At 32.5% G+C, this 13,259-nt stretch overlaps 1 pseudogene; it reads right to left on the bottom strand.

Moving 5' to 3' along the window:
• Window positions 1-1,678: 1,678 nt before the first annotated feature.
• LOC137927529 (U2 spliceosomal RNA) lies at window positions 1,679-1,759 on the bottom strand (annotated as a pseudogene).
• Window positions 1,760-13,259: the final 11,500 nt, after the last annotated feature.

The following is a 13,259-nucleotide window of genomic DNA, read 5'->3' as shown; positions in this document are numbered from 1 at the left end:
ACATACACTAATTTTTATTTTAAACTAGCTGATTCCGTGACTGCATCCGCGTGTTATTTAAAAAAAGTTATTTTGTTTATTTTTTTTTTTTGTAACACACTAATTTTTATTTTAAACTAGCTGATTCCTTGACTTCATCTGCGTGTAATTTAAAAAATTATTTTGTTCGTTGACATTTTTTTTCACTTGAGAAGTTTTCCTAAATAAAAAATTAAGTTACTACTGATAACATAAACTATTTACCGATATAAGTTCGCTAAAAATCGGTCCAGCCATTTCCGAAATAATCCGCAACAAACAGACAACCAAAAATTTAATTTTTGTATTTTAGTACATGTATCCTATATTCATATGCATATATAAAAAGCGGTATACATAGAAGAAACAAAACTTTAAGTATCAATATATAATTAATTTAACAGATAAACCATGAATTTTTAATTAATTTTATATAAAATCTAAATTGTTTTTATGCTCCTATACAAATACTCCATCGAACCATTCGGGCTGACAATCGAATGCATGTACAAACTGACTTTCTTTCTACGCGTAACTACACCTACATATGTCATTTAAATAATAGAGTCTAATATCTGTCAAATTTCAAAATATGTTGCGTTCTAAAATTTTAATTACCTACAAGGTTACCTTTGCTTCTGAATTGAAAAAAAAAAACTATTGTTTGTGTAATGATCTGACAGTTAATATTAATCTTTCATCGCCCGAAATCAAGATGGCCGCTAGAATGACACTATCAAAAGTATTTTTTAGTATAAATCATGATTGTTACTATAAAAACAATCATAAACAAAGTTTGAGAAAGTCGCAAACAATTCGTAGTTTGAATTGTATTTATTCGCACAATTTCTCACCCCTCTAAATGTAACCCCAACGTTTACAGTCATAATCAAAGGATCCACAAATTATCGGAAACGCGGCTGATATTCCAAGAACTTGTTTACAACTAAATCACTTCACGGTCACGATTCCGTTGTTTTTCATCCATCAATGGGTAATTAGCTTATGAAAGAGAAGTTCGCGGCTGCGTTGAATATTATTCTGCGCCAAAGCATTAAAATCAATTTACTGTTTAGACAAACATCTTTATTAACGCTGCCTCAATTTGTTTATTATACTTGGTGTTTAGTTATTGGTATAAATTATACACCTATTTCCAATATGTTCATGGCTGGTGGCTTATAATTTCTAGCATTACAGTACATATATATGTATTTATTTCTGTGTGTTTGTATGTATATATTTATGTTTTGTTCTTCATGTACGTGGAGAATAAAATTAGTTTATAGTAGGAATTAATTATTATTACATCTATTTAAAAAAAATAGTTATGAACTATTTACTAGACCTATAATTATATATCTTTTAGTTCATTTATTTTTCTTTCTATGTTTCTTTATTCTTTCAGAATCAAGTTCAATGCAAGTCAGTTTGATGTTATTATTTATTACTGTATTATATTTATAATATATATTATAACTTATTTATTACAGGTATTTTTGCTCCATATATATGTATGTATGTTTTGTACACAATAACTACCCATTATTTATACTTCTACTGTTTCCATACTATGTTTGTCTGTAAGAAATTGCGTCGTGTGTTAAGACCGTCCGTTGTACATTTCTGTTTATTATTATGAAACTATTTATATGTTTTTAGTGTGTATAATATAAATATTAAATTAAATTACTCAATATGAAACTACACTTTGATCTTAGCCAAAAGGCCGAGAAGCGATCTTAGTGAAGGGTAAAACGACAATGAAACACTTTTTGTTATATTAAAAAATTAAATTCTTCGATAAATAACCAGAAAGGTTCGATTAATTTAGCAGGGGCGCTGAATCTTATATTCAAGTTCTTTGTTAGGAAACGGAACAATTTTACATTATTTCACCGTGTAATAGAGTAATTGAGTTGACAATACTAATTAAGTTGCCTTACCGCGACTTCGGTAAACAGAATTCTATTCCGTAATATCCATACAGTATGTATGAGAGATTTTATTCTACCAGACTAATTGTCGAATACATAATAAGAAATGTCCAATACATAATAAGTTATTTAATGAAATATATTTCTTAGTGATCAATTGATGTATAGATTATATATATATATATATATATATATATATATATATATATATATATATATATATATATATATATATATATATATACATATATAAAGTAGCTGTGAAAACATTTCATTTAATTAAAATAAATTCGTACACTCGTCGTAAATCTGACAGGCCCTGTGACATCTCCTGTCAATGTCAAACCTTACATCCTTCTATCCTAATGCTGCCCTGATATAAAACACGTCAATGCGTTGAGTCACCATCTAGTGAAGAATGTTTTTGTACATACCCACACTACTGCACGCATAAGAAAAGCACAAGATTATGTCCTGAAAATAAGACTAATTAAAAAAGTATTAGAAAGATAATCGTATGAAAATTATGTTTTTGAAAATAAAATAGTTTGAAAGACAAATGATGGAACTGAACTAGTAGTGGTACCGAAGAAGATTCAAAATGAAAATATAAGAAAACAAGAGAGGACATTTTGAAACAGCATAGACTGCAAAACTGATTACCAGAGAATTATTGTTTTTTTATTAACGGTTTTATTTAGTTCGACCAGTATGGAATTTGTTTATTTATTTGGGTCAAAATTAGAAATTGAAATTTAAACGCCTTCCCGTTGTCAGATTGATCTGAAATTTGGTCCAGACATTTAATTTAGATGGCAATACAATATAATAAAATCAATAACATTATAAATCTAAGATATGTAATCCGCCATGCAAAATGGCGGATTACATATTTTTCCTTAACCCCCTCAATATGGGTATCAAGTGAAAGGGCTACACTAGTAAAACACGATGATTATGTCAAAATTTAAAATTCAAGATGGACTCCGTTCCAATATGGCGGACTAGGTACATATTTTTCCACAATCACCACAATATGGGTATCAAAAAACCGTTTAACTTAAAAGTTTTTTAAATGTATTTATTTATTTATGATATTACATCGATTGTTGACTTCATATATTACACTACGATAATATAATCGTACACATAAAAAAATACAAACATATATGTTATTTTGGTATTCCAGTTTTAAAAATACAGTAGACAGGCAACATGACAAGTAGAATAGATAAACGCTGGTTCGGAAGTGAACATCAAGAACCAGCAAGTGCGGCGTGGACATATGATCTTGTTGAATCCAACGACAATAAATGCAGGCGGCTTCCAACCGCTCTTACTGGGAATCTATAGAAGAAATTTATGCCCATAAGTGGACGTTCCATGTCTTATATGATGATTATCATAACACAAAATATTTCGTTTAACACGTTCACTGCGGCTTGAGGTCGATTCAGCCTCATGGTAAACTTTGCACTGGTGCGGCGCGTAAAACTCGTGTTTTCTCTCTAGTACGGCGGCTGTTTACACTCAACCGTATGAGGTATGACAAAGACAAATATAGCTTTCTTTATGTCTGCGAAGCATTGACTCAATATTGTAAAAAAATATTGATGAACATGAGGCAGAAAAGGCCTCAACCGCACTACTAGGAAGTTCAGCTTGAGGCTGATTCGACCTCAGCCGCACCAGCTGAAAGTTCTTCAAAATTGGGCCCGCAGTGAACGTGTTAATAAACAATATTCCTTCAAAAATACTCTTTTAATTGAACAAAAAATTATTTCAATATTATAATTTACATTCAAATTCAACATCAACTTTCGTGAAATGTCTTGAATGAAGCTCGGAGAACGTATTATTAAGTTCTCAAAAGCACGGACTTAGTTAAACCTTTTTTAAAAATTAGTTAAGTGGTTTTTACATTTTATATGTATTAAATATCAATTTTTTCAGTTAATTTGATAACTATCATCTGTGTATTAAATATTAATATACAAGATGATTGATTAAATGTATAACGGCCTTAAAATAATGATAATAAAAGATTTATGGTAAGAAAAAGAACAATATTTAGCCACTTCCGCACATGCAGTGGTAGTTGTGCAAACTATGATTGCCAAACACAGACTCTGTGTTGAGTGATTTGACGGTGGCAGTTTTGTGATTCACATTGTTTGCCGCATACGCATTTATCAGCGGGTTGGTGGGCGGTGCACTTTGTTGCACGACTACTACTATATATGTGCGGAAGTGGCTAAATTTTGGTCCTTTTCTTACTTAGGATGGATGTCCACAAGGTAACGCCTGATTCCATTAAATATTAAAGATTTAAAGCTTACTTTCAACGTTATAATCCTATCACTCCAAAAGTCTGTTGTAATATGACATGCCAATGACTTCTAGCAATACAAAGTCTGTACGGACAGATAGTAAACAATAATCAATATAAATAAGTATTAGTTCAAATTAACATAACACTGTTTATTACTATATTATCATTAAGCTATTTATTATTTATAAAACCTTTAAAACTTTTACACTTATATAAAAAAATCATCCTGTATTATCACTTATGTAACTTCGGTGCCATATCGGGAAAACTTGAAAGCCAGCTTATCTGCCGTCTCGAGTGAAAATTGAATAATTAGTGCGTTCTTGATGACATACGGAAAGGGAATATGCCTTACAACTTCATCATCTGCGAGTGTCAGAAAGTGCGTACGCACTCTAAGCACCTTAAATGGTAAAGCTGTCATAAATGTTAGAGACAAGACCTACCCTTAACAGTTCTATGCCCTCAGGCATGTATACTCTACTTATAGGTTTGTTCTAACGGTTGGGAATTTTCTTTTTCTTTTCATTCGATGGACGCCCATTGTAAGGCGTAGTCTTCCTTCAGAGATTGTCAAAATAACCAATCCAGCGCTGCCTGTATCCCGCAACTTCCAGAGATCTTAACTATGTCGTCGATCCACCAGCTTTTCCGACAGTATAATAAATAAATAAGAAATAAACAACGAAAGAGTCCAGATCTAATAATGTATAGTTTGGTTTAGAATATAAATAAAAATATAAACAAAACAATTCAATAAACTTTCATTCATATTAGAAGTATTGGTATCGTTTATTTCTCTTTTACCGCCTTCTCCCTTTTACCGTTTTCTATCTCCACTGATTACAGTGAATTTATTATTTCTTCTGTGTGAAAATCGTTACGGAGGAAAACTTTCATCTATCAATGCTTTTTTACGTAGCCGATCGTAGCAAATGCCTACGACGTAGCCGATCGTAGCAAATGCCTACGACGTAGCCATTCTTTCGGGTCGTTTATCTCGTTATTGCGAAAATAAATGTTTTATCGCATTAGTTATTCGATGATTTATTGTTTTGTTCTATTTCTACATAATATTATTTATTGGAAAATTATAAGATGGGAAAACTTGATCTATTCTTATGAATTAACCCTTTCCACTCCAAGGCTGTTATGTACTCGTAGCATCGATAAAATTTAATTGAATTGTAGTATCTTGCGATTCTAGAATGTTTCATTCATTCGTGATTCAAACATTTTAGTAACAAAAATCTTTCCTGTTTTAAAATTTTCCGCAAAAAGAAGTATTACACCATGTCGAGTGACACTCGACATTGGAGTGGAAAGGGTTAATAATTGAGTAGGTATTTACTTTGATTTTAGAGTGGGAATGGGTACATTGATCGTGCAACTAATGGCCGTTGGGGCATCGCTGTATACGGGCAGCGCAGGACCGTTCATCGTGGCTACTTTTGAGGAAGATCTTGCAGTGGGTGTCGAATGTCTGAAAAAAAAAATATTTACGAAACATTATTATTATTAAAACTAAACTATAAATTTTCAGAATTTATTTAAGAAGTAACTTTTTATCTATTATATTAAATTCTTATTAAATTAATAATATAGATGTTTTAGTAGGCATTTACAAGCTCTTGAATCGTCGATTATTTTAGCATAGTAGTGAACTACCTCCGGCTTGGTTCACCGATCTGTTGAGACTGCACCCATAAGTTTAATAGATGCACTTTTAAATGAAATTCAACAATTTTTCATGTCTTCATTATAATATTAATCATGTAAAGAAGTCAACAAGTCAAATTCCACTCATATAGTACAACTAAAACCTCTTTAATGCTATTTTAAAATTTATTTGATAATAAACTTTTAATTTAACATTTAAAACTACAAAAAGCGTGTTAGTAATGTTGTGGAATGAATAACTCTCTGTGTTTGGCACTAATCGGTGTAACATAACTCCTGAAGATACCCCGTGGAGGGGTGAAACACATGTTGAGTGATTTGGCAGTGGCAGTTGTGTGATTTGCATTGTTTGCCGCATGCGCATTTGTCGGCGGGCTGGCGGGCGGTGCACTTTGTTGCACGACTACCACTGCATGTGCGGAAGTGGCTAAATATTGGTCCCTTTCTTACTTATGTTGTGGAACCTTATTATATATTACACTCAGACACTCAGACCCATAAACGATTTATTTAATTTTTAAAGACAAAATTCAGGCATTACCTGTTTATTCTTTTTTCTGGTATTTTATATATAAATTTATTACATTTATTTTCAATAAGATCAATGGGAAGGCCTGATTTAAGTGTATTCCGAAGATTGAGACGATATAGTCTGATGTCATTACTATAATTCATCTATACATAAATAATTTAATACAACGATACAGGGAAAAAATCCCTACATATATACCAATTGTCTACCTATATTAAATACGTTTATTTCACATCTCAATAATAAACAAAGTCACACACAAAGTATCATGTGCCTAGATTGTTCGGAAAATGTTACGTAACTTCATTCCCAAACAAGTTTACCCAGTTGATGCTACGCAGAAACAAGATAAAGGCAAGTTGAACAAATATTCGGCAAAGGAGAAACTATATAATACGTAAGAAAGTATCAAAAAGAGAAAATGTATTTATTTATGGTACAAGATATACGTGTGAACAATAAAATTCAAACACAATATTAAAAACAAAAAAAATTAAGTGTAATCCGCATTGTTTGCCGCATATTCATTTATCAGCGGGCTGGCGGGCGGTGCACTTTGTTGCACGACTACTACTGCATGTGCGGAAGTGACTAAATATTGATCCTTTTCTTACTTAGGATGGACTTCCACAAGGTAACGCCTTGTTCCATTAAATACTATACTGATGTTAATGCGTGGAATTAAATGTCGTCGATGCTCACTCAGAAAACTAATTATTGTCGTGAACTCTTTATAAAGCTATATTTACAAAGAGCAGCTGTTGAGTTTCTCGCTGGCTCTTCTCAGCAGATTCGAATGAGCTTATAATAGCTTAGTAAAACATAAAAAATATTTTTAAATTTTATTTTGATTTAACTCAATATTTGCGCTACAATATGACAGACTTAATACCTTTTAGACATTATCTGCCAATCAAGGTATAGATCAGAGAAATTTACGAACAGGCAGGTGTGTAGAATATGTATTTTTTGTACACGTAAATTACCTATTGTTAGTACTTTTACCTTTTCCATACTATGTTTGTCTGTAAGAGATTGCCTTGTGTGATAAGACCGATCATTGTACTTTTTTTGTATATTATTGTAAAACTTATTAAATGTATCTTAACGTCTACAATAAAGAATATTAAATAAAATTAAATAGAAAAAATTAATGTCGTGAATGAAATAAAAATTACTATCTAAATCTATGTATATATAGGGTGATTGATTACAGATATAGAAACTTTAAAGGGAGTGCATAGTTTATTCGCTGTTAATGTATTGTACACCCTATACAAAAATCAATGGCTTCAGAAATACTAAATAAGGTACTGATAGTATAGAAATAAATACATTTGTACTTTTTATTTATTATTGTAAAACTTAATAAATGTATCTTAACGTGTACAATAAAGAATAGTATATAAAAAAAATAAAAAAAATGTCGTGAATGAAATAAAAATTACTATCCAAATCTATCTATATATAGCGTGAATGATTACAGATATAGAAACTTTGAAGGGAGTGTATAGTTCATTTGCTGTCAATGTATTGTACACTCTATACAAAAATCAACGGCTTCAGAAATAATAAATAACTTAGTGATAGTATAGTAAAAAAATACATTTGTGAAACTCAAATTACCGAAAACTAAAATTAATTATTAGTGAGCAGTGGTAACCTAGCGACAGAGGATTCAGACTGGCGATCGTAGGTCGCAGATTCAATTCCCGGAACATAATCTTATATAATTCATACTCTATGCTTTAACAGGTTGACTGTCACGTGAGTTCACATTGAAATATTCGTCAGATCACTCTGTACGAATCTATGTAGCCTAGTTGATGAGCTATTGAACTCTTGATGTCACCCAAATATGGGTGACGTAGCCTTTTTAAAACCTCACGTGTCACTCTAATATATGTCACATGGCAGTTAACGTTTTAATTATATAGGATTGTTACTGCTTACAAACACGTTTTGGCATCCAGTGGGTTCATTTGAAAATACCTAAGAAAGTTATTTGAATCTATTTGAAACTCATTCTTATTTTTAGTTCATTTGGTGCTCTAAGAGCGTATATAATTGCGCGTAATATCTGCCTGTGATATTCAACAGTATAGAGAGGTCGTGGATTCGATATACGAGAAACAATCTAATTTTATTCAAAATTTGTGCATTAATTATAAATAATTATCACTACTCTCGAACTGTTTCCAGGGGATGGCTAGCAACATCCTCTGAGGACCAAAATATAACACTGAGTTTGCCAAGCGTGGTGATTAGAGTACATCCCCTAGATATCTTTGGGGTAGGCCTATTCCTTACAGACGGTTAAATAAAAACTATCTTTAATTTTTATATAGCGTAGTGGTAAAAGACTTCTAGTTACAGTTATAGATTCGATTCTAATTAAGCATACATTTTGCAAAGGATACTGACAGGTTTATTTATTTATTTATTTACTTAATTGGAGATAGACTATATAACAAAAGGCAGTAATAAAGTACAAACTTAGAAGCTTAGAAATATAAAATTAGTTACAGTTGTTACCTAATAACTATCTCACTGAGAACATATAATGATTTATAGTCAAACAATGAAAAAACAAATAAAAATAAAAACAATACTAAACAGGGATCAAAGACTATGGTTTATTATTTATATTATGTTTGTTTATTTATTTAAATTGTATTTATATTATGGTTTAAATTGCATTGTATGTACTCAATAATTTCGAACGAAATTGTTTTTTAAAAGATACGAAAGAGCACGAGAATATATCAATCTCTAACATATGAATTGTTGAGGTCACACATTCTGTATAAGGGTGCACGTTTACCGATGTTACTACTAAGACAATCTGCGGATAATGCAATATAAAACTGTACTTATGTATTATAATAATAAAAAAATAAATGCTTACGTAAAAGCAAGTTTATATATAAGATCTTGAAGCAGAAAAGCCTTACATTTATAAATAATCTCTTCAGTTCCATACAAAAACTTAGTCTTTGAGTTTTCGATTTACTGATGAGCGTTACAGCTAAATAGAGGCCACAAAAAGCGGAGAGGAGCAAAGCGCAAAAAGTTTGTTTGCAACTTGCGGATACACCCGGAAATCTGGACGAAAGTTGGCAAGAACATTTTCTTGCTTCGTATATAACATAAATTCTGATACTAATAAATCTTATCTATATTTACCATTCGACGTTTTGTAATTTAAGCAAACGGAATACGCTACCATAACATATAGCTAACATTTTATTTATTTAAAAACTGTTTTATTTATTAATAAAAGTGAAGGTAGGCCACTAGACGCATAATAGATGGTGGTTGAGGAGACCATTTTATTTGATTTTAATAAGAAACATGTCATAGGAAATATAAAAAAAAAAACATTTTTTTTCTTTAAACGATAAATTGATATTTAATAAGAGTCACGCTATTACAGAAATTAAATAATCGTGAAGGTATCCAAGCCGATATATCGATATATCGATTTAAAAACTTTTATATTTTATGCTATAAATTTCTTTGAATTTACTACAATCGCAACGACATAAATCAGAATGTCTAAACATATATTACTGGCTCAACACGCAGACGTTGTTTTGCAAAAAACATAAAGATATTAATTAACAAATAAAAAATAAGGGTTGTTCGTAGAGGGGTGAAAGATTAGGGTTGTATGTATTTTTGTATGCTGTATCATAAAAAAATAAAATCAAAAAAAATTGTCTAAGAAATTGAAAAAAATCATCAATCAAATTAACATTTAGAGAGATGAAAAATAGACTTTATCCGATTCCTCACCCTGGCCGATATGCACGCTGAGATTCACAAAAATCGGTCGAGACGTTTCGGAGAAGTTTAATCACGCACACCATGACACGAGAATTTCATATATTAGATTAATTTAAGTGCAGGATGTCCACAGCTGGACAAAGGCATACCCATAGATTTCCAATGAGACCGGTTGGAACTTGCCTGAATGTATCGTGATTCGGCGAGACTAATTGTTAATCCAGCGGCCACCAGTTAAGCATGGTATAAGACCTGCCCACTGTCTGTTGAACTTGCCAATCCACTAAGATATATCGGTTACTTTGTTTTTAGTATCAGAGGGATCTTTTTAATGGACTTCTGGAGGGTTTCCTTGTCTCTAGGGACTCGTTTTCACTACCAAGCGGAACTGCGCTCATTTTGCGAAGAGGTTAGCCTTACTCAATCCAACTCAATTCCTCGCAAAAGCAGCTCCGGGCCATTCATCTGCAGCATCGTTGCCTCTGAATCCGCTGCATTCGATGTTTGTGACGCTGATGCATATATGAATGCCAAGTTAACAGTGGAACTCTTAAGGACCAGTAAAACCGCCCTACTGTGCAGGAGAATTCGATTGGACAAACCTTTTACATTCCTGGCAATCAAGACAGCGGCTGTATTTATGATACCAGCTCATCAAGCTTGAAATACTATGCTGAGGTTACCTAGTCGCGTTGGTATGCTGATGTTCAAGTCTTCCGACAAAGTCCCGATGACAGAAAAAAAACCTGAGTTCCTTTTCATCTAGACCTTCACAACCGTAGAGAATATGTTTATGTAAGATTACTACCCACTAAAAACCCCAGGGGTTGTTTTCGCTACCTTTGAATAGGCTAGCTCTCCCATGGAACTCGCAGTTGCCTTTCAATACTATGCCAAGGCACATTTCAGTGAGACGCAGTGTCTCTCCTGGCATCCTTGCTGTATCACACCACAGAACCGGATGCATTTTTAGTCGCCTCTTATGACAGGCAGAGGACATCTTAATCTTATTTTTAACAAACCCCGGTTAAAAAGTACCGCAGTACGCATTTATGCTCAAAAAATACATTAATTAATTACAATACACCGAAAGTAACATCTTCTAGTTTTATTAAAAATTTTAATTTGAATAAATTGCATCAGCTATCAAAGTAAAACATACCTCCAGTTTATTATACTTCAAAGAATAAAAAAGTTTCTCGTTAAACATAAAGAATATACGAGCAAACGGGAGTTTTTAGTCGATTTTTGTATACGAATTTACGTAATAATTCCACGATACCCTTTAGCTATTTAACCATAAATGGATTATTTATTCATTTTTCACTTTCAAATGAAAGGTAAAGGAAATTCTTACCGGGTATAAACGGCCGTGTATCAGTCATTTGGGAATACAGCCGTTTGAAATCAAAGGAAAATTCTATTCCAAAAATCGAAGTAACGTCGCCTTTGGCAGCGACTGTCAGACGTAGAGAGAGCTTTTGGCCCGAATACAGTGTTCTACAAACTAGCTTGCTTGTTAAACATAGATGTTTCCATTCTGTTAATTAAATTTCACATTCCCGGGAAAATTCCGTCCATGTGAAGCATAAAATACATCTCTTGCATACGACGAGTACGTTGATATCATTCTAGAATAATATCACATATTTCTTGTTTTATTTGGCAAAAAATTACCTTAAAAGTCTGACAAACAAGTAATTTAGTAACCATGTCAAGAATACTCTGGATCGTCAAAGTACAGTCAACTTATGTTTTTTTGTTATACACGCAAAATATGCTTTGATATACCCGACTAAAATTCCTACGTTCTTTCATTAAGGACAATCATACAACAATGCCTCATGTAAAAAAATTCTTCTACTTAAGAAAACTGCGTCGAACATGTCACATCTTACATTTCATTCTCATCATCTAAATCGGGTGACGGTGACGGATTTTCTAGAGTTACATTTTCGAGAGGGTGTACTCATATATACAGGGCCTTCTCAGCCCGGTGTGGCGGGTTTGGTCTTTGGTTCGATTGCCAACCATTATTCAGTCGTGAAGAATAATTATATTACCATTCGTGAATGAATGAATATAACCTCGCGAAATAATAAAGAGGTAACTAGTTCAGAGTGGTAAGAAAAACCTTTCGATCCTATCACAATTCAAAAACCAAATTCGAAGTTTGCTCATATGGTTTTTTCTAAACCATGCTGCATTGTTTGATCTTAGATAACATAGAAGAATACATACTCAGTAGCCAGACTAGATGGTCTGACTGAGACTAAAACAAAAATTTAAAAAAAAAAACAAAATTGGTGGCCTAAAAAGCCGGTAAATAATATGTACATTTATCGACGGCAAGATACAGATGCAGTCTTTAGTAAGAAAGAACCGTTTAAGTGAGAATCATCATAGAAATTAATATAAAGGATACAAGCAATGCTGCTCTGAATAAAACCCGTTTCAGAAATCAGTTCACTATATTTATCAGTGCTCCTACTTCAACCGCATAAAATTTTTCTGTGATGTTATTCCCAATTATTTTATCAACAAAGTTATAACACTAACATAGTTATGTGGTCCTAAGTAATATTTGTTACGATAATAATTAGAAAAAAAAATCAGTATAATTTTGTGTGAAAGAGTGATGAATCTCTACTCAAACACCTGGCTATGATGATGAACTCCCAGACGTATCCGTCGATGGCGACAAACTTTTATAAATAATTAGTTCGACGTTCGTGAGCGTGAATGTGACTCACAAAAATGAATTTAGTTTTAATGATTCGATCACAGATAGCACAGTGAAACTGCCTGCTATGATTATACGTGTAATTTCAGAAGAGCTTGGGTCAAGTTTCCAGAAGCTGGCGCTTAGCATCAAGATGTTTGATGCAAGCGCGCTCAACGCCCGTTTTGACAGCATTTCGCTACTCCGGTCTCTGAGCAGCAAGTTAAACACTTGATGTAAACAAGTAAC

This window comes from Battus philenor, unplaced genomic scaffold (genome assembly GCF_028537555.1).
Source record: "Battus philenor isolate CCGP_79_NKW_IND1 unplaced genomic scaffold, ilBatPhil1.0.hap1 SCAF_10, whole genome shotgun sequence".
NCBI classification, from domain to species: Eukaryota; Metazoa; Arthropoda; class Insecta; order Lepidoptera; family Papilionidae; genus Battus; species Battus philenor.
Note: the sequence above shows the minus strand (reverse complement) of the source record. Positions and strands in the feature narration are given on the sequence as shown.